Source organism: Strigops habroptila, chromosome 4 (genome assembly GCF_004027225.2).
Source record: "Strigops habroptila isolate Jane chromosome 4, bStrHab1.2.pri, whole genome shotgun sequence".
Taxonomy (NCBI): Eukaryota; Metazoa; Chordata; class Aves; order Psittaciformes; family Psittacidae; genus Strigops; species Strigops habroptila.
In genome coordinates, this window is record NC_046358.1 from 48,596,027 (window position 1) to 48,617,712 (window position 21,686).

Genomic DNA, 21,686 nt, shown 5'->3' on the forward strand with positions numbered 1-21,686 from the left:
TATCCCTAAACTGACCTTACCAACACCACCTCATAGCTCCCCATCACACTCTGCTCCCAAACAAGGGAAGAACAAGGTTGCCCATTGACGCATGCACAGGTTTCGATGCCTCATGAACATCACCACCACCACTTGAGCTGGTTCAAGAAACGACCATCCCAAAGCCAATGTTTCTGGCTCTCCTAAAAAACAGAGGCAGGGGAGAGAGAGTGGAGCTCCTGCCTGAGAGGTGGCAACAGACATTCCAAGTTATCATGCTCAGTCTGGGGACCCACCAGACAGGGGTTTACAGCCTCTTGGCTGTTGTGAAAGCTTCTCCTGATATGAGGATTTCCAAGGAGGATAAACAAGAGCTTCTATTTCTTAGCAGCTAATGCAGAGCCCAGATAGAACTGAACCACAAAATAAGAGGGAAACACGAAAGCACAACCTCCCAGTCCCACACATTGCAGGAACAGCACTTCTTTCATCCTCTGCAAGCTCTTCAAGATCTGAAAGCCTGACACAGGTTGCCATCTGGCATCTTCCCTGCCTATCCAAATTTGTCATTTTTGCAGTACTCAACTGTTGCACTCCCAAAAGCTGTGCAGGGCTGTCCAACAAATAGCTGAGCAAGACAGGGAGGAGGAGAGCCGTCCAGGAGCACTGCTGAGGAAGACGAGGGCTGGGATCCGCGTGCCAAGCCAACAGCCCCAGCGTGGAGCCAGAGCTGCTGCTGCTGCTGTATTTCCTGACCTCGTGGATTTTCTCCTGTAGTGAGAGGGCTCCTGGCTCCCATTCAAAGCTGTCTAGGAAAGCCTCGCCGAGTGCTTCCGCCTGGCAGCAGCAGCTGCTCCCAGCCCAGCAGTCAGAGCCACGCAGCTCCAGCAAACAAGAAACATCTGCCAGCCTCACAAAAGAAGCCAAGAGAGCAAGCACCCGGCCCCGGTGGGCATCAGCATCCTGCCTTTGTCTCGCAGGGAGGGGATGAAGGTGTAGGTGAGGGCAGAAGGCACATCTCCTTACCTGCTCCCCTGCCTGCATGTGCTGGGCAGCTTGGAGGCTTTGTCCACAGAACAAGGACCGAAATGCATGGCACAAGCTTTTGCAGGGCTAAGACATAAAGCAGGTGTAGGCACCAAGGTTACAGGGGCTACCCAGAGACCCAGCTGTCCTGTAGAGAACAACCTGACGTTCTTCATGGTCCCTACTCTCCAGTACAGAGCTTCCTCTGCAGGGGGAGAGGTGGTTTTGGGGACCTGGCTGTGAAGCCTCCAGAAACTCACCCAGCAGAAGCAGAGGTGAGGAACTCCAGGGGCTTGGCCCCACCAGTATGTCCCATCACACCACCACAGTTTTGGGAAAAGCTGAGGTGTCAAGCAAAAAAGGATTTGCAGTGGGTTTCCAATGAATTCAACATGAGAGAAGCTCTGACACCCTTCCAACAGGATCACCAATGGAGCTTTCTCTGTGTCCTCCCTTTCCTCCCATCACCTTGTTTCTCCATCAGGATGGAGATCAAGCCAACTATACAAGCCAAGAGATATATTTTTGTGCAGCACTGCTGTACTGAGGCCAGCCATGACAGTTTCACCACTGTTCATTACTGAACAGGACCTTCTACCTGTCCATTGGGAATCTCTGCATTTAAAGGCATCAGAAGTCAGTTTCACCTCTGCAAATCTCTTTGGTCACATCTCAGATTGGGCACCCTTTCCTCCAAAAGCCCTGTGGACAGGAATCAAGAAGCCCTTAGACCATAAATGCTGCTATATTTATTTCCCTTCAGCAGAGATGCCCTGCAGGCAGAAGTGGTCTGCAGTCCTCTAGGAGAACAATCCTCACCTCAGCCTTTTACCATGCTTGCAAGTCAGGAATCCAGCAGGTCCAGGCTCCTCCATTTGCTCATGTACAAAACTATCCCCAACATCACAAATACATCCTCTGAAGGAACCTCTCCAGCAGCATGAAATGCCACCTTTCATTTTCACTCAAGGATCAAAATGCTGATGTTCTCCACGGCCTGCCCAGCCTGAAAGAAATTAGGGAAACGAGCTTGGCAAGCTGATGCTCTGTTATGAATCACAGCCTATCCAATGCTTCATTTTAATCTACTTGTTGCTTTTTAAATTTACAAGTGGGCTGCAAATGCAACCCAATATGCTTGTTGTTGGCTTGCTGGCTGCGTACCCCCAAACTCAGACAATGCAGCCCACGGATGAAAAAAGTACGACAGAAGTTGAAAATAGTGGCCCTGTTTTGGAGAAAAGACTTGGAGATAATAAATGTTTTCCATTAGGGGAAAAAAAGAAAAAAGCCTAAGAGGAACAGAATGGTTTCTTCCACATTCTGCAAGCTCTTCAAGATCTGAAGGAAGAGGCAGCTTATCCTAAGAAACTGAGTACAAAAATATTGCTCCAGAGGAAAAAAAAAGAGGTAAGGAATGACATCACGTAGGAGGCTCAAAACACAGGCATACATTCACAAGGAGAGGCCTGGGAGGAAGAACAGCAGAAAGCGGTGGGCAGGTTTAAGGCACAGGCAGGTCTGGAAGAGACGGATTGCCTCTCCACAGCAGCCATAAAAATATGTCCCAGCAGCAAGGTGCAAGCCATGCCGTGGCTTTGCAGAATGCAGAAGGTCTTGAACAGGCACGGACGGGTCCTTGCACTGGGCCCAGCCCTTGCACGGTTTCCAGCTGAAGCACCCCTGGCAATACAACCCCTCTGCCAGAGACTACCCAGCCACAAAGGGTTTCTGAAGTCCCTGCTCATCTTCCCACTCCACAAGAGATGGAACAAGATGGTACCATCCTCACCAAAGTTGCTGCCCGTTTTCTGTTCCCTGGTTCCTACTTCAGCTGCAGGTCCATCTACACTGTCCTTGCTTTTCTCTCCAATAATAAATATTCTTAATAAAGTTCTTTGTTGCCAGCTTACTCTAACAAGAACAACTCGTAGGGAGCTATGCCTAAACCACCCAAAACAGCAAACAACCTACATAAGTCAGGAACACAAACAAACCAGCTACCCAAGAGCTCTCCCTCTGGATGAAGTAATTGCCCCCCCCAGCCAATACAGGCCACCAAAATTACTGTACTCCAAAGAAAGATTAGGAGGCCCCTCACCTTAGGAGCTTATAAACTAGGACTGCTCACTGCCTAAGTCTCCAGCATCATGAACACGGCATGGGGAACAGCACACCATCAGGAAACACTGGCATGTGCTGGGATGTGCTTGCGAATCACAGTGGGATCTTCACCTCCCACCATCACCATTCCACCCTTCTCCCTGAAAGCAAGAAGCCCATCCCACCATAGTCTCTGCAGAAGAGCCAATCTTCCAAGCTAACTTCCACAAAGAGAAAGCATGCTGCTCTGCAGGCTACCTGTGCCAGTCCACAGAGAAGTCTGAAGGAAACAGGCAAGCAAATGGTATGTGCCACCCCCCTGCTGAACACAGACCCTTAAAAAAGTCACAAGCAGATGGGAGAGAGCACCTGGGCCAGCACCCAAGTAGCTAGCTGAAAACACCAGTTGTCTGCACCTTTGAAGAAGTTATTTTTAAATCATGCCCATCTATTACTTAAGTGCTGTTCGATACTTTAGATGAGCAAGAGTGGCCTGCGTAAGGGAAGAGAAGGCTGCAGTTTTGCCCGAAAGCCTGGTAAAGGTGGATGCACGACAGCATGAACACACCACAAAGCGGGCTGGGACAACAGGGAACGATTAAATAAAAACTGAGCTCTTATCTTGCAGTCAGGACTTAGGACCTAGTGTTGACTCTGCCAACGCATGTGGGAACGCGGTGTGGGGGAGGAAAAGCTCTCGCTGCAGACATGCAGAAGACTGCAAACTGCCAGGGCTCCTCTGCTTTCATCTCCTCTCCATCTTCGCAGGGCAGGGAAGGTGGTTCATGGGCTGGGCTGGCAGCTCTCCACCTCACCCTGGAAAAGAGACCTCTCCCCGGCCTCCCAGCCTGCTTCAGAGAAACGAACAAGGAACATACTCTGTGGAACGGAGAGGCCAAGACAGAGCTCAAGGGGCAGCTTTTAACCTTCCTTCACATCAACATGCCATCTATAAACATAAAGCCAGCATGATGTACCTTGACCATATGAAGAGATGGACAGATACCCAGGAAATACCACATTACAGATGATACTAACTGTAACTGCTAAAATGTGTGGTAGGTAACCATGAACCCAGGCTCTGAGCAATCTGTTGATCTGCTAGACTCAGTACCAAATTGTATTGATTTTCCCACAAAATATAAGGCACAATGAAGTAGAAACTTGTACCAGACAAGCACGTAGCACCAGTGTAAGTGGATCTATGTAATTACAGCTATTAACAGCGACAGAGAACATCAGGCTTTAGGGTAAGTGCTGCCCAGTAATGGGGTAGGATTACAAGAGATGCTGTCTCCAGGCTGGTTTCCTAAGGTACCTGATTGTCTTCTACCTGGTCCTCTTGGTGAAAGGAGCAGCCACAGGCAAGCTGCCAGGGAAAGGTACAGCCTCTCCCAGGACCCACCAGACCTGCCATCATGCTACAGCGTGTCACAGCCACCAGCTCTCTGCTACAACAGCATAAGAAGGGACAAATTCAGATCTCAACACTGAGCTGCAAGAGACGGAGCACCCACTGCTAGAGCTGGTGGCCATGCATGGTCAGAAACACCATCCTCCTCCTTGTACATACAGGCAAGGAGATGCAAACAAGCAAAGGGACTGGCACAAAGTCATCAATGGGCTGTAAAGCTGAGAACTAAGCTCAGGCAATGTGACTTCCCATCCAGGGTCTTCACATGAGACAAAAAGCTCTCAGTAGAGATTTTGGATGAGAAAGCCGTTGGTCTCCTGCTGGGTCTTTGTGTCGAGCTGTCAGAGCTGGCAGCTGCACCCCAGCCCAGCTTATCTGAGCAGAGACAGTTGGGGGGCCAAGGTACATCAAGTGGGAAAGCACAGAGTGCTATAGGAGGCACCCTGCTTTCCAACTATGCTAAGGAAAACACAACTGGGTTGTGGGCACAGGCAGCCGGCAGAGAGGCGGATGATGCTCTAATGCACACATATGCAATGTGAGATGCAGGTAGGGCTGGGAGCAGAGGGACAGGGTGAGCACTGCTGCTGTTTTCCCCACTCGAAGCTCAGCTACAAGAAAGGGGTAAGCCACTGGTATAAGGTGGCCTTGTGTATCATTTAGAAAAGGGCCAGTCCCAACCTGAGCACTACCAATAAGTATCGGGCCAAAAAAACATACCCCATAATTAAGAAATGTATTGCCCCTATGAGATTTCCATTCTTCTTTCCCTCCCCATCCTTCCCTGTCCATCCAAAACAACAGCTGACAGGGAAACATTACAAAGCTGTTTTCAGGAAATGCATCCAAGCCATTCTCACCAGAAGAATTTGCAATGGAAATAGGTTTGGCTCTTCAGCTTCCTGCTTGCCTTAAATCCTGACACATATATATTTTTACAGCAAATAAATGGATAAGGAAACAGGGTATTTGCAGCTGGAAAGTTTAAAGAATTGTTTTGATAATGCTTTTAGGTTTTAAATTTTTTCTTTTAGTATTTAATGGATAAGGGACTTTTCAAAAGGCCAGGTTTTGGAGTAAAATAATATTACATGAATATTGGCGAGCTCTAGTCTCCAGAAATAAAATGGTTCACACAGCACATGCCCTATTGTACTACAGCTCCTGCAGCAGAAAGGTCCAGACAGCAAGACAGAGGCATTAGGATTGGGTGGAAAGAAATGGAATCTGTTGGCCAGCAGCAGAAAAGCAGACAAATTAGTTTGGGACAGCAGGAGCCCAGTCTGCGTGGGCCCATACAGCACTCACCCTCTGGATGGCTAACCAGCCCTGCAGAGAAATTAGGGTCCTCTTGTCTGGGGATGGCTCAAGTCCCCCTAGAAGGAAAAGAAACACAGAGGAAGAGTGAGAAGGATCCCTCTCTGCAGGGACAGCCAGCTCTGGGTGGGTTGGACTCAGACAGGCATATCTTAGCAGTACCCTTAGAGTACCCTTTCTTTAGTACCCAGTTCGGATCCCCCAGCTTTCCTGGACAACACCTAGGATCTTGTACTGAAGGGGAAAAGGAGAGTCAGCCCTCATCTGCCCTCTTTCACATGTGCTATATCACAGGCTGCTAATCATATCTTCTAAAGTTTTATCTTTTCCAGGGAAAGGTGATACAGCACTATTTTTTTGCCCTCATTTTTCAGGACAGAGGGTAGAGCAGCACAGGTGCAGTAGCATCATCTCCACAGGCTAGCTATGCATGAGGGACAGTCCATCTTGGCATGAGGGAAAAAGACTGAGCTTCCTTCTTGACTTTGCATTCACAATGGGACACTGATAAAAAGCTGCTCATACAGTTCATTCAGAGACAGAGCTCAAAGGAACAGCTTGAGTGACCCCAAACAGCCAAAATCAGATACTTCCAAGAGCGTCTCTTTTATTAGTAAGCCATTTAATTTACGTGATCAAATATAACAATCATCCTCCTACATTCATTTGGCCCTTGTGGCACCTTTGCAGGTACAGACCCTTACTTACTAGCAGACCAGGGATGAAGGGGAAGGCGGCGCCACAGCAAAATGCAAACCTGCAGGGCTTGCTTTAGCAAACCTGGGGGAAGGAGCTGGGGAAAATTCATTACAAAAGCAAGAGATGGGGCATCTTAGAGAGCCAACAAGGGGGCAGCAGGATGAGAAGATAAAAGAAGCGAGCAGGCACCTGCTGCTGGGACCCCATCCCTGCTCTCCTTCCCATCAGCACACGTTATTAGCAAGGTGACAATGCTGTCACAAGCATGACTATGCATCAGTCATTATGCAGCAGGTATTCAGGGGCAGACATTTACAGACTCAGCAGCTGCAGCCTGGAGGGATGGGGACACTGAGGATGGCTGGCACAGAGGTCTGGAGAAGACCTCCAAACACAGCCCTTCAACAGCCAAGGGAAATGAATTCATCACAACCAGGTCTGAAGCCAGGCAGAGCCAACCAATGCATTGTGTGTGCAATACAGAGCACCCATCACACAACGCTGACAGAAACAGAGGTCTGAAGGTTAAGGCATGAGATTTAAGTCTGCATCAGCAGATGAGATGAGACTGAAGTCTACATCAGCAGACATGGTTAAGTTTGGGTCCTGGGTTACCCAAACCTCACTTTGCTGCTTGTGCTAATTCTCAGCCACAATAAGCTTGCTAATGTGAAGCCCATGTCCCCTCCCTCTGCAGCAGTCTGGATTTAAAGAGAAAAAAAACCCAAGAAATGTTGCTGTGGGTGGGTTATTTAAATGCATCACTGTCACAGCACAGACCCACTGCAAATAAGACTGAAGATGCATAGATTACAGCTGTCCATCCTGAAAAGGGAGGACTCTCCCTCTTTTGGCTCTGGAGCAACAAAGGGACACTGCACAGGGACTCATCTTGCCTGTCTTGCAGGCATCACAGCATGGATGCAGAAGATGGGCTCCTTCAACTCCATGTAGCCTCCACCCAGGTTCATACGCCCCATTCCCCAGGAACACACAGTGTAGCAGATCACGGAAATAGGAACTCCACCCTGCAATGAGGAGCCCACAGCAATTAAGTGACTCGCTGATGGTCACACAGGAAACTTACGCTAAAGCTGGGGATTTCTGCCCCCCCATGCTTGAGCTTTTGCCACAAGACTGTGCTTCTCATCAACGGCTGCGGTTGATTATGCAGGGGACAGCAGGGGACCTACTTCATCACCACCATCACAGCCTCCAGCATCTGCTGGCAGACCTGCACAATCAGCAGAAGCAGGGGAGGTTTCCTTCTAGACCTTCCTTGGGAGCCCACAACAACAACGACATGCAGGATTTGGGTGGGCTCGCAGCCAGCATCCACAGGCACACTACGGTTGAAAAAAACCACAGAAACGCGAGACACCAAGCCTGTGTGAGATGTGGCTCCAGGTCAACACTGGAGCTTGGCAAGCTGATTAACAAACAAGCAAAGCCTCTGAGAGCAGCAGAGCAGTTGAGGTCCCTCTGATAAATGCCTAAAGGTTACGTGTACCTGCACCTAATATCTGTGGGTCCTGAAGGAACTGGCGAATGAAATTGCCCAGCCATTATCTATCATATTTGACAAGTCATGGCAGTCCAGTGAAGTTCCTGCTGACTGGAGAGGGGGAAACATAACCCCCATTTTTAAAGAAGGAAAAAGGAAGACCCAGGGAACTACAGGCTGGTCAGTTTCACCTCAGTGCCCGGCAAGATCATGAAGCAGATTATCCTGGAAGCTATGCTAAGGCGCATGGACAGTAAGGAGGCGACTGGTGACAGCCAACATGGCTTCACCAAGGGCAAATCATGACTGACCAATTTGATGGCCTTCTATGGTGGGGTTACAGCATTGGTGGATAACAGAAAGGCAACTGACATCATCTACCTAGACTTGTGTAAGGCATGAATGACATCCTTGTCTCTAAATTGCAGAGGCATGGATTTGATAGATGGACTACTCGGTGAATAAGGAACTGGCTGGATGGTCACACTCAAAAAAGTTGTGGTCAACAGCTCAGTGTTCAGCTGGAGACCAGTAACAAGTGGTGTTCCTCAGGGGTCTGTGCTGGGACTGATCTTTGTCAGCGACATGGACAGTGGGATTGAGTGCACCCTCAGCAAGTTTGCTGGTGGCACCAAACTGTGTGGTTCGGTTGATATGCTGGAGGGAAGGGATGCCATCCAGAGGGACCTGGACACGCTTGAGAGGTGGGCCAATGCCAACCTCATGAAGTTCAACCAAACCAAGTGCAAGGTCCTGCACCTGGGTCGGGGCAATTCCAGGCACAGCTACAGGTTGTGCAGAGAAGAGATTCAGAGCAGCCCTGCGGAGGTCTTGGGGATGTTGGTTGAGCCAGCTTCAGTGTGTGCTCACAGCCCAGAAAGCCAACCGCATCCTGGGCTGCATCAAAAGAAGTGTGACCAGCAGGTCAAGAGAAGTGATCCTGCCCCTCTACTCTGCTCTTGTGAGACGCCACTTGGAGTATTGTGTACAGTTCTGGTGCCCTCAGCATAAGAAGAACATGGAACTGTTGCAGCAAGTCCAGAGGAGGGAGGGCCACAAAGATGATCAGAGGGCTGGAGCACCTCTCCTGTGAAGACAGGCTGAGAGAGCTGGGGTTGTTCATGCCCTGAGCCTCAGGGATGACAACTCAGTATGGAAAAAACAATCAAGAGTGTTCATTAAGTGAATGGACAAGAAGATGCAAGAGAGCTTGGACATGAGCTGCCAATTGCAAACAGAAAAAAAACCTTCAAGTCTCTAGAGAGAGAGAGAGAGAATGTCTTTAGTAGGACTAGTCAGCCAGAGACCAAGCACCTGCCCACAGCTGGTAGCATTCTGGCAGATACCTGGTGACCCGACACAGTTGGTACTTAAAACACCCACAGGGGAGATTTCACTCTATTCTCCTGGTTTCTCCTGAGAGTGTATGAAGAAAGAGACCATGCAAAGTACAGCCCAAAACATTTGTGGCATGTGCTGGAGTAGTCACAGTTTGGGGAAAGTAAAATGGGGCAACATCAGCCCACAGGTGCCCTTCAAGATGAAACATCCTTCTGGCAGGCATGGCAATGCACCACCATCACAGACCAATCTCTGCACAGCAAACTCCAGGCAAACCCTATGCAGCAGCAAGAAAAGGTCACATGTTGGAGAGGAAAAAAAAAGAAAGAAAGAAAGAAAGTAAAAACAGACTTTTGAACTTTGAACTGTAATGCACTGTAATTACTGTAATGTAACTTCATTCAGGCAGCGTTAAGTGACAGCTGGGCATCAAAGACATAGGGGATTCTCACATAGCCCTAAACCTTCTTTTACTCTTTCCAGTGGAAACCATCTTTGGTCCCAGAGCAGGGTCTCATCCTGCAAAAAAAATAAAAATAGGGGGCTCCTCCACCAAAGTCCACTTTGGAGAATTTCTTTCTTTTCAACTCTGGTTTCCCTGCTGTCCATACAACACCCAAATCTTTATGTTCTGAAGGCACTGACTTCCCTAACACCCTGCAGCAATGAGGTCCCTAAGCTACAAACATCACTTCTTTTTACCAGACTTGTAAATGTGGCTTCCCATTTTCTGTCCTGGGGTCCAGCCATCTCCCACTAGCCTTTCAGACTCTGTGACCCTGCTGCCCAAGCACAACTCTGCAGTGATGGCGAGGCACACATTGCAGAGACATTTAAAAAAGACACACAGAAGTGTTCATTGGATTTATTCTTGGACTTTATAAAGCCCATGCAAACAGTTCTTTATCTGGCCTGAAAAAAACATAACCACAAAAGGCAAACTTAGAACTCCAAAACTGACTATGACAGCCCTAAGCCACTGTGCACACGTAGTATGAACAAGGTGTAAGACTTTTTTAGTTTCCCAAAGGAAGGGAGAGGACAGCACAAGCTGAGGAGTCAGACCAAACATAGAAACCCCAAAACCAAGATCTGAGCTCAAAGGATCACCTTAAGGCAAGGGTAAAAAGCAGTGTCCCTGTAGTGAAGCCACTAAAGCCAAGATAATAAACACTGAGAACTCACGTGGTCTATTTTAATTTTCAATCTTAGCCCACTTACCTCTCTCAGCATCTTGACAAGAGTAGCAAGGTAGACTGACATTTCCTGGAAAAGGAAGGGTTAAAAATACACCTTCACTCAGCCGGGAGGCACAGAGAATGCCCACAGAGCAGCTATGAGAGCCAGCAATCATAAGCAGAAGAAGAAAGGAGGTGACCACGTTGTTTCCTCCTCCCTGGAGATCTGGCTGCCATGAGGCTTTGTACATGGTGCTGGTGGACAGAGAACTTGCTCCTGGGATCAGCAGCTGAGTGTCTGTCCAGGACCCTCTGCTAAGAGGCACAAAACATCCCCCTCTCCTTTCCCCTACCACTGGCTCCTAAGGACACGCAGAGCCTCCCTACAGAGTTTCTGCAAGGGGGGTGACAAAAATAATCCTGCATATGTTATATAGCAGCCTCTAGGTTCATCCATCCTAGTGGATGTGCAGGCATCTTAGGAACTACAGTAGAGGAACTGCTGCAAAGATCAAGCTGACTCATGGTTCTTTGACTTTAGTTTAAAATATAATAAATAAAACAAAACCTGAACATCCCTTCAGCCCACTGGGAAAAATCCAAGCATCTGCCTGAAATCCCCCAGCATGTAATAATAATATAATGAAAATAATTATATTTTCAATATTCTATTAGATTGCAGGGATGGGAGGATCTGTTATATGACCTATATCACTCTGCAAATAACCGACTGCTGGGAGCACTTCATGCTATCACCCTCTGCCATCAGCCCCCAGCAAACCAGCCCTGACCTTTTATTCTATTGGTTACCACTGTGGTCAGCATCTGCCCTCACAAACACCAGCAAAGACACCAGAACTAAAGCTCTGATACTTAAGCCAAGCTTACTGTAAAGGGGGTTCAAAACTGGACTTTAGGGCACCAAACCCCATCTCTCAAGCTATGGCAAATACCACACCAAAAGGGCTCCAAGCAGGGCTGGTGGGACAGAGATGGGATGTGCACCAGAAGACCACAGTCTACATGCTTGCTCAGACTGGTGGCTGCATTGCTTTTCACACCTTCAGGCTTTTTTTGGTCTGTTACTATAAAAATGAATTGCAATAGCCATGAAGTCACTGTGCAAGTGGTAGGAGCCTGGGTACTATGTGTTCTGGGGTTCCTCTCAAATTCTGCTCACCCATACTCAGAAAATCTGTCCATGGTGCCTTCGCTGACTATACAAGACTGCAAGGGTGTCTGGGTAATACTAAAGGCTGTTCGGGTTTTTTTCTCCCCTGTTAGGGCTTTTTTTTTCTCCCCTTCCAGTGGTTAGGAAAAAGCAAGCAAGAAAACAGACGGGTGATGTGAACCAGCACTGTTAAAAAATGATCCAGTCTCATCTGATGAGGCAAACTTTCTAGCTCTTGTCACGACACGCTCTGTCTTGTAAGCTCCAAGCTGGACTTAGAAATTACTCATAAGATATGGAAATCATTCCCCTGAGGAAACAGTCACTAGAACTACCACAGAAGGTCTTCACTTTTGAGCAAGTGGCTCTTTCAGAGTTTTGGTGGTGGGTTGTTTTTGTTTGATGTTGTTCTTTTCCTCAAAGGGAGCAGAGAACCACCACAGTGTCTACAGTCAGGGGCTCTACTTTATGGGTTCTTTTATCCTCAAATCCTCAGCAGGAGAAAATTCTCCTTCCTTGGGAGAATAAATTCAGAGATTAACCTTGAACTCTGAATGTTTACAGCCCTGCCAGTATTGTGAGATCTCAAACATGATCACGTGCCTTCACAAGAGCCTGGTGGAGAGACAAGCCACCAGTGAGATTCTGGAAAGGGGTGATGTGCTGATAAAGCCTCCCTGCTTCACCTGACAGCAGCGGAGGTCACCAGTGTTGTTTCTCAGGGCTCCTAAGGCACACACAGCAGTTTCTCACTTTTGGACATCATTCACACTTAATTGGAAATAAACTGCTGCTTGATTTCCCCCTTAAAATCCTGTTGTTTTCAGAAAACATCTCCCTGAGGACCATGCATGTCCCTACAATGAACCTTCAAGGCCACAGCATGGTATAGCTGGTACTGGAGGCGTACGCTGCAAGTAAAGCACTGAGCTCTGAAAGCTGGAGTTTGTCAACTTACCCTCACAATCTATCCTTAAAAACTTGGGTAAAGGTTGTCTCATTCTAAATTAATTCCCTCTGTCAGAGGCTGATTAGGGTCTAGGATCTGGACTCAAACCCATGCTAAACACAAATAGTTTATCACCTCATATAATAATTTTTGCCTTTTACCTGCACACCTAAGATAAGACCAAGAGGGTGTAAGACCTGCATTGAAGAAAACTGTATTTAAAGTTAACATTTCATATCCAAGCGGATATCTACCATAAAGAAGCTGTTCCAAGTGGCAGCTGCCATTCCACAGGTTTCATTTGCCCTTACTTCCACATATTTTTGATCAAACTCACGATATACTATGTCAACTCAAACAGGAAATCTGACTTAAGCTAACAGTCAAAACCCTGATCAGATACCAAAATTCATGTAGTTGGCCTTCCCCTTTTCCTCCTTGAAAGACTTCCACTTGACTGCAAGCTATGAAGAAGACACTGATGTGACTGGCCAAGATCACTATGAAACACACAGCAGATGGCCCAGGTTGAGTTCTATAGGGTGACAGCTCCTCCACACCACTTTAAGCAAGTGTTTCCTTTGTTCTACAGCACCAAAGGAATCACTGCTCTCTGAAGAGCATGTTTAGAGAGTACTCTGGGAAACACAAAGAACCATGGACTTCATGAGGTTTACTCAAAGCTTTGCCGCTATACGTAAAGATGAAGTGTGCTCTCCAGGTCTAAACCAGATACTTTGGTTTTGAATCTGTACTAAAATGAAGGGAATTTACGCTCTGAAGGAGCAATTTTTTACCCAGTAGCTCAGATGAGAATGTGCATAAGTGTCTGTGAGCTGTGTCAGTGCCTGGCGCAGCTGGGACAAGCGCACTTCATACAGCCCTCGAGATAACGCTGTCTTAGCTGAACAAGGCAGAGAAAAGATACTTATTTGCAATGCACGAGGTTCAGATTCCTTTGACATCATGCCGTGGTGTGAACTTCGCTGCTCTTGCACGATCTGGGGAATGATACAAAGGAGCAAGGCAGGTCTAGCATCTCCCAGCCACGGCTCAGCAAGTATGGGAATGCAGCAAGGAGGAAGGACCATGCGACTCATTCACTTCAACCAGATCCATCTCGAAGGCTGGGTACACCAGCACTACAAACCTTGCCTTGCCCACAACAGCCACAACACCAGCAGACAAAAGCTCCCACAACCTCTCCGAAGCTGAATTTGCAGTGACATGTTGCTTCTTGAGGAAAAAACCACAACATGATCATTTCAAAGTAGCCAACTGGTGAGGAACAACAGGGAGAGGGAAAAAAACCCAAACCACCACCTAGCACCACTTTTTTCTCTCACACAGAGTTGAGAGGCTTGTATTAATTACAAGCTTATATTAATTGCAAAGCATGAGAATCTGAACAAACACCCTCCTTGGGCAACCGGGGCCATCCCCGGGAAAATATTTGCATCTATGGGATGTGCAAGTTGTGCAACCAGCAAAATATCAAGTCAGATAACGCAGGGACCTTTCACTAGGCTCTACAGAGACACACTCGCAACTCCACGATGCTGACTCAGGCTAAGACAAGTTGCTTTAATATTCCCTCCCTCACTTTAGCCTTCACAGGGGAAATAACAGCAGCCAGCTTCACAGTTTGAAGCCACTAGACAGTATTTGCAGACCTGAATCAGACACCAAAGCAGCCTTTGGTGGAGTACAGAAGGGAACCGGGATTCCCTGTGATGGGAGTTGTCTTCCCACCCTAAAAGAAAAATCTGAAGGGACTCCTTGGTGCAACAAGGTTAGCTCTGCCCTGGACATGATACGCAACTTTACTGTATTACACAATCTCCCATGCCTAAGGCTTGATACAGCCTTGTCTGCCTAGGTTTTGGTATACATATATTTTATGAGGGAATGAGGGAAATCAGTTAGGAAGGTCATATAGTTACAAAAACTTTGTGAAAGAGACCGATGACCCCAGTTTCTCCCACCAGCTTTCAAAGACCCATAAATGGGCCTGTTCAACCATTAGAGCAAACAGCCGAGTGACAACAGTGCACATCTCTCAGAGACCTATGAATTGTCCTCTGTTGACAAGGCAGCAAGCTTACCATTGGTGGCAAAAAACAAGTAAGAAGCACTGTTTTGCCAGAGCATATCCAACCAGCAGCAGGTTGATTGCAGCAGAAAAGCTGGTACAAGCGCAATACTGCCACTGTGGATGGGGCTCAGTGTTTTACATATGAATAGCAGAGCACAGCAAGGCACTGCAGGCATAATACTGCAAATGAAAACCCTGTGTTAACATCTCTGCCTTTCTGCCATGTGAAGGAGCAGCAGAAGGAATTACCTTGGGTGAGCAGGCAAAAGAGGCAGGCGCGCAGTCACTGCTCAGTGCCACTGATGATGCACTTGTTGACCAGCAAGAGGATACATGCAGCAGAAGTGCTGAGAAGCTGCAACGACCTCATGCTGTACCAGATGCCTCTCTGCTGGGATGTTCTCCAAACACAGACACTATTTATTCTTCCAAAGCTCAGAACAGAAGGACAAAAAGGAAAGTATCAGAGCAAGATGTATGCCGTAGCCCTTAACTACAAGTCCCTGCTATATCTTCCTTCCTGAATTAAAAGCCTCCTGAAGGTTTTTATACGCTCTCCCTGGCCCTCTGTCCCCTAGAAGCTGGAAAATAAAAAAGCTTGTGGTGGACATGTGTAGCCAGGAGACAGCAGGGAGAGATCAGATGTGTTGTGAAGGGAGGAAAATACACTACTGTAATATAAATATCTTTTTCTGTAGCATGATTATGTGTTCTTCCCACCTAGCGTCAGCCAGAAATTTTCCCCCTAATAAACTCCCTGCTATTGCAAAGTTTGAACTGACTGTAGTGTACATAGTAGACTTCCAGAGCCTCTCCTGAGCTAACCACCATTTTATGGGTGCCTGAACTGATGGGAATTACAGCATGAGTTTCGGTAACAAACAGAAAGTGGGGCACAAAACTAAATCTTGGTTTTCTCTGGGGTTCTAGGATTTAATGCTGACTACACAGGCATGAGCAAAGGGTAAAGAGCCTGGCACAGCACCCTCCCCTGCCAAGTAGGCTTGCAACCAGCTGCCAGCACAGGGACCCAAATGCTGAGTTCAAGCTCTGCAAGCTCTTGCTGCGGACAGGTTTTTCACTCCCAAAACGCCCGGGCATCACATTTCTGCCATCGGGCTAATTCTTCCCCAGCAAAAGGCATGATGGAACAAGTGCTCCCAATCAAAGGGGAAACTCAGCCAGGCAAGAAAATCCTCCCCGGGCTACCAGGCTTTATTCCTTCCAGTCGGCTCAGCTTTGTTTTCCCAGTTCTTTCAAGAACAGCTCTGGGTCTCCTCCAACCTGCTCCCTGCAGACCATGCCAAGTTCTTCAGAGCAACCACAAAGGTTCAGCTGAAGTGGGATACAAAACTACAGAAACCAGTTCTATCACCCCCAAAACCCCATTACAGCATTTAATAGCACTTCAGTTGTGAGGAAAAAGCTCTTTTTCCCCTAGTAGAAAGGGGTTTACCCATCAAGCCTGGAACACCCAGATGTGCAGCCCTTGTAGAGGCACCGCAGGGCTCCTCCTGGTATTATCCGTTAATCCACAATGTGAAGTCCTCATGCCCTTGTCTCAGCGCAGAGTTTAGAGATCTCATGTCTTTCCCCAGCGCAATACAATAGGACTGCTGTTCAGGCACATGCACAAGGTCAGGAGCCCCGCTCCTTTCACTTGGTTAAAACGCCCCAGAGCTGGAGCTTTAGCCTAACACCTCTGCTAGGAGCACTTCTGAGAGGTGTTTAACTCTGTCTTCCAGTTGCTGTCTGGATGATGCCCCTCTGGGTCTTGGACAGAAAGGAACCAAAATGAAGGGTAGCTTATTGACTAAAGGAAGAGGCACAGCCTCTTTATCATCAATGAGAAGAGACAGGCACAATCTGCCTGACCCGTTTCTGGTATCTATCTGCATTAGGATGGAAGCACTTGTTTCCTCTGCTGCCTTTACAGGGGGACTGAGGGTAAGCATCTGGGATATTAGATGTCAGCATCTGACAAGTGAATTGCACCCCAATGTTCCCCATCTTGCCCTTAGCTCATAAGCTTTTCAGAGAGAGACTCTCACACTGCACCCAACACGAAAGCACTTCCAGTCCCCCAGGCCCAAAGATAAGGCTCGCTTCAAGTGGTAGATGAGAGGCCCATGCTCTTAAGCATCTACCACCATGAAAACTTCGCAGTATTTTCCCTGTAACAATATTCCAAATGGATCCAGGTTATTTTGGGGGCTGACTGAAGAGAAGGCAGAGCTGCAGGTCTCGACTTGCCTCTGTGTCAGCAGTAATAAAAAGGGAGATGTCTCAGACACCAAACACTTTGTGCTGTGAGAACAGCATTGCCCGGAGAGCCTGCAAAGCTCACTTCATGCCCACCAAGAGATGCCCCAGGACAGGCAGGTAGGCATGCACACAAGCAGCAGGTCTAGGCAAGGACACAACAGAGGAAAGGATAGAGCACCCTCAGTGCACATTTATTCTACTGAGAGACTTACAGATTTACAGACCAACCTTGAGGATTCTTCTCTTTTTCATGACTTCTGATATACAATCCTTTGGGGCAGGCAACACTGAAGCTTGATGCAGACAAATGCAAAATAATGAGTCTAGGGGCAAGAAGCCAAAGCAGATGGCACACATTAAATGGAGCTGTCATGCTGCTAGGCCAGGGGAGAGATTGAGGAGCTATTCTAAGATTTGTGAAGACCTTGTGCTACAGAAAATAAGAAATTAAGCTCAGACAGGGATTGCAAGCAGGGTAACTTCCCTGACAACAGGATGAATGAGGAATAAGTTGTTACGAAGGGCCCTCAAATCAAGGGGTGGGGGGGGAGAGAGGGGGAAGAGAAGCAAGAATGGAAGAGACTGCATGACATTTGCCCACAGTGGAACTGAACATTTGCCCAGAGTAGGACTGAACTGAAGGGTTCAAAAGAAAACAAGAAGTTCAGATTAGCTCCTGAAAGGGTGACTTACTGGTGGCAAGGTTTTTTCTTCCACCCCACAATACAGTTGTCACTGAGTTTCCAGGCTTCTGCCTCAGATTTTAAATGTTATCTCTTTGCATCCTAATCCCAACAGATACTTGCTCCCATTGCCCCCGCAGAGCAAGCCATGCTGAGAAAATGTGACTGATGGTTGTCCACCTCCATGCATCAGCTGCCAGTCACATCCCAGTTCCACAGCACAAGCTGTTTGGTTATTCTGATCCGTTTTGTTGGTGGTGGCTTGTTTGTTTGGGGTGGGTTGGTTGTTGTTGTTTTTCCTTTCTTTCCTCCCCTGGGATTTATTCTGAGATTGCTCTAAACTATGAATTGAATAAACTCATTCTAGATGCAGACTTTGAAATAAGGAGATGAAAACCTGAACTGACCTGAGAGATGCTGTACTGTCTCTCCCAGCCCATGGTCACTGCAGTCAACACAGTTCAACCAACTTAAGAAGGATTTGAACAAGACCTCATAAGTCTGTTGCAGTGCAATTGCAGGGCTTGCCAAAACCCACATACTTAGCAGCATGCTCTGAAAAAGCCCAGCCCTCTACTAGGCACTCAGCTTCCCACTTCTTCATGAGGAGCACACTTCAGGCAATGCTCTTCTTGAGGACCCTAAATAGGGCTACAGAAGCAACTCCATACCTCTTTCTTTTCAAACCATACATCTTCCTCTCAAACTCACACAGGCTTTCCTTTGCCTTCTCAAAAGCATCCTGCAATTGCCTTGTTTTCCTCTTTAAAAATGGTAGAAATTGCAGGCCAGCTTTACACAGCTCAGTTTGCTGTCACCCATGGATTGGTGACTACAATACCCAGCTAGCTGCTCTGGGCCTTTAGAAGTTCCCAGCCAGGGACTAGAATGTACATGGACCTGTACCTTACGTGCTGTAATTCTTTACCTTTTCTCCTGCATCCATTTCATCTCTTAAGCTGGCCACTACCAGAGGGTCTTCCCTACAACCTGCCTGGGAGAATCACCACCAAAACCTCCCTTGCTGCCATAGGAAGGACACAACAACTGCCCTGATCAGAAGATGTGAATTGGCTACAGCTGCATTAGAGACAAAGGAAGAAGATGATGAAGCTAAATTCCAGGAATTATACCTCTGCATGGGCATCCTCCATTGACAGTTTCATCTGAGCAACCTCCCATCTCAAACAGGTTTATCATCCACTCCATGACTGCTCTGAATTACCCCAGAGGTGACTGTATTTCAGCAACAGATTAAGCTGTCACAATACATTCCTCTCTACACTGTTTTTTTAAAATATGTGAGCCCTGGCTGCCAGAGAATTGTTTTGGAAAGATTAGATTAGGTGCCTCGGAAACTGCTTTGAGAAAAAGGATTGGGGTTTTTTTTGCTTCTTACAGAAAACTACCTTTTTTCTCTCCCTCCCCCCCCCCCCCCCCCCCCGCACCCTCCGGAAGTTTTTTTATCATTAAAAACCTGGTCAATTAACTGCAATTTGGGTTTTTGATCTTTCCCCCAAAAGTGCCAAGGTTCAGGTGACCAAAAGGGAGATGGATGGCTCGTTTTGCAATCACCTGCCACCAACACAAATTAAGATGCTAAAGCCCTCTGGTATTTAAATCAAACTCCATCCAGAGGGGTACATCATCTCTTTTCAATTGCCCAAATTTTCTTACTGTTTTTCCAACCCACAACAAGCCAAAGTACTCAGTTTTACCATGGGACATATATCCATTTCTACAGATACAAGCCCCACTTACAGTCTAGACGGCTTACCAGGAAAGGACTGCTATTCCAGCCCACATCACTTTTAAAACTGGATACCCAAAATGTTAAAGCAGTAGACAAGACAACCCTGCTTGAAATTACAAAAGGAAACAAAATCCCACCTTCTCAGAGTTCACTGTGATGAGAAAGCATTTCAGTCATCAGAAAATCAGATTAACAACACATCAATAGTTGGGTGCTGAATCTTCTGACACTTATCAGTTACCAAAAGGGGAAAACTGATCTTGCCATCAAAGCATCAGATTAGGACAGCAATTTCTGTTCTCAACTCTTCTCCGGGCTCCTTCTGTTAGCATGGATTTCCATTCCTCAGTTCCCCAGCTGTAAAACAAGAGGTCATAATAACACCTCTCCTTTCCCTGCCCTGGCTATAGACAGATACCTGGGGCAAGGACACGTTACCCACGAGTGGTAAGAGTGATAATATCTAGCAGCAAAATTATGGGAAGAAGCAAGAAGAAACTCATGGATTAACTCACCTGCCACAGACAGAACTTGGCACTTGGAGTGCAGTTTTTCACTTCCTAGCAGAAATGAGGATCAGCCAGGTCTGAACACTTCATAAGTTGGAAGAGGGTGGCTACTTGAGACACACCCCGCAGAAGAAGAGGAACATCAAAGGTGTACGCTGATATGGAGGAAGTATTCTCTCTTACTTGTACAGATTAATGTGTTCATTGTGGAAGGAATGTGGAGCAGAGGACATCTTGTCTGGCAGCTGATAATCAGGTGCAGTAGTTATGGGGATCAGATGACTAATTATTAAACAAATGTTATTCAGGGTCTGAAAGTCCTAGCTTTCCCCCTTGCAGGACAACTGCCCAAATTCTTGCCTGCCCTGGCAGATAGGAAATGATCTCAAGAAGAAAACCATGACAGAAGCTGCTGCAATCAGCTAAATAAGACTATTTTCCTTCTATCTGTATTTTCCTTGTGCCTGCTACTAAACAGGGACAGAACTGCTCTCACCCCACTGAGACATTACCTTGTTAGAATCACACTGAAGGACTGCTGATACAGTCTATAGCTCCATGGCAGGAGGACTGAAGTGGGCTTACATCTACACTCCACCTAGGATCAGCCCGGAGATCCTGTGGTTTGTGGTGGGGATGCTAGCAAACCAATCTCTTGGAGGCCAAAGTTAAGCATGCCCACAAACAAATTTAGAGTGCAGCTCTAAATAACCACTGACAGTGGTTTAAAAAACTTGTGTGCTCCAAAGCACCCTCCATCCTCAGCCACCTATCACAAGTCAGTATGGTCAACAGGGAAACGGCAACATTTACAAGGCAGCCAGCTGGTGGGCCTCCCAGTCCAATGTCAACTGACTGTGACTGTTTCTATCACTGTGTCTGCTCAACAGGCCCATGCAGATCACCATCTGCACATCAAATCCAGGCTGCACTCTACACAGCCCTACCTCCCTGCACAGTCTACAGCTCTGTCTTCTTGCCTTCCTCGAGTCTTGGTCAACATTGCCAGTTTGTGGAATGACTTCAGTCTCTGAATGACCAACTGAGATACAAAAAGGGACGGTATTTTCAGAAGACGACGCTTTTCACACTTGAAAACATCTCTCATTAGGAGCCTGACTTCTTTACGCACTGCAGGGATCGGAACAAAGAACTGATCTAGCACTGGATGACATGTCTGTGTTTGCCAGCCACTCTCAGAAATATGACCTGATGTTGCCTCTGTGGTGGCTTTCTGAGTGAATACTGTGGCTTTCATGCCTTCTGCACAAGGAACTGTGGTACAATTGTAACAACTGTACCGAATGCATCTTGCACAGGGATCAGCCATGAGATTTCCACCCCCATCCATCCACCTCCCCGCTCTGCCACAGATCTGGTGAAACCCCACACATGCCCCTGTGACTATGAGCCACCCAGCACACAGCCTCCTTGCTTCTGTGGAAAAGCAGGAGCCAAAGCACTTCACCAGATCCAGGTCTGACTCTCTTGTGCCTCTGCTTCCCACCTTCACCATAGTCAAGGTGGTCATTTCTTTCCTGTGTGTGTGTTTTGACCCTTGATGCTTCAAAATTCATGAGGGCCACCAGAATAGCCACAGAGTTGTCAGCTGCAAATGAGTACAGCAGGATGGAGGACATATATCTGTACTCGTAGGAGTAGAGAGAGCAGATCTGACTTGAGTACAAGTCACAGCCACT

The 21,686-nt window shown here is 47.3% G+C and overlaps 1 protein-coding gene across 2 annotated transcripts in view; it reads right to left on the reverse strand.

The window, feature by feature from the left end:
- The window catches only part of HRAS (HRas proto-oncogene, GTPase), a 43,003-nt gene that overhangs the window by 13,973 nt on the left and 7,344 nt on the right, over positions 1-21,686 (reverse strand). Inside the window, exon 2 of one of the 2 annotated variants that reach the window (XM_030485172.1) lies at positions 5,831-5,898. The exons of the other annotated variant lie outside the window; for it this stretch is intronic. The gene's annotated coding sequence lies outside the window, so the exon portion shown is untranslated. The remainder of the gene's footprint in view (positions 1-5,830; positions 5,899-21,686) is intronic. 2 annotated transcript variants of the gene reach the window in all.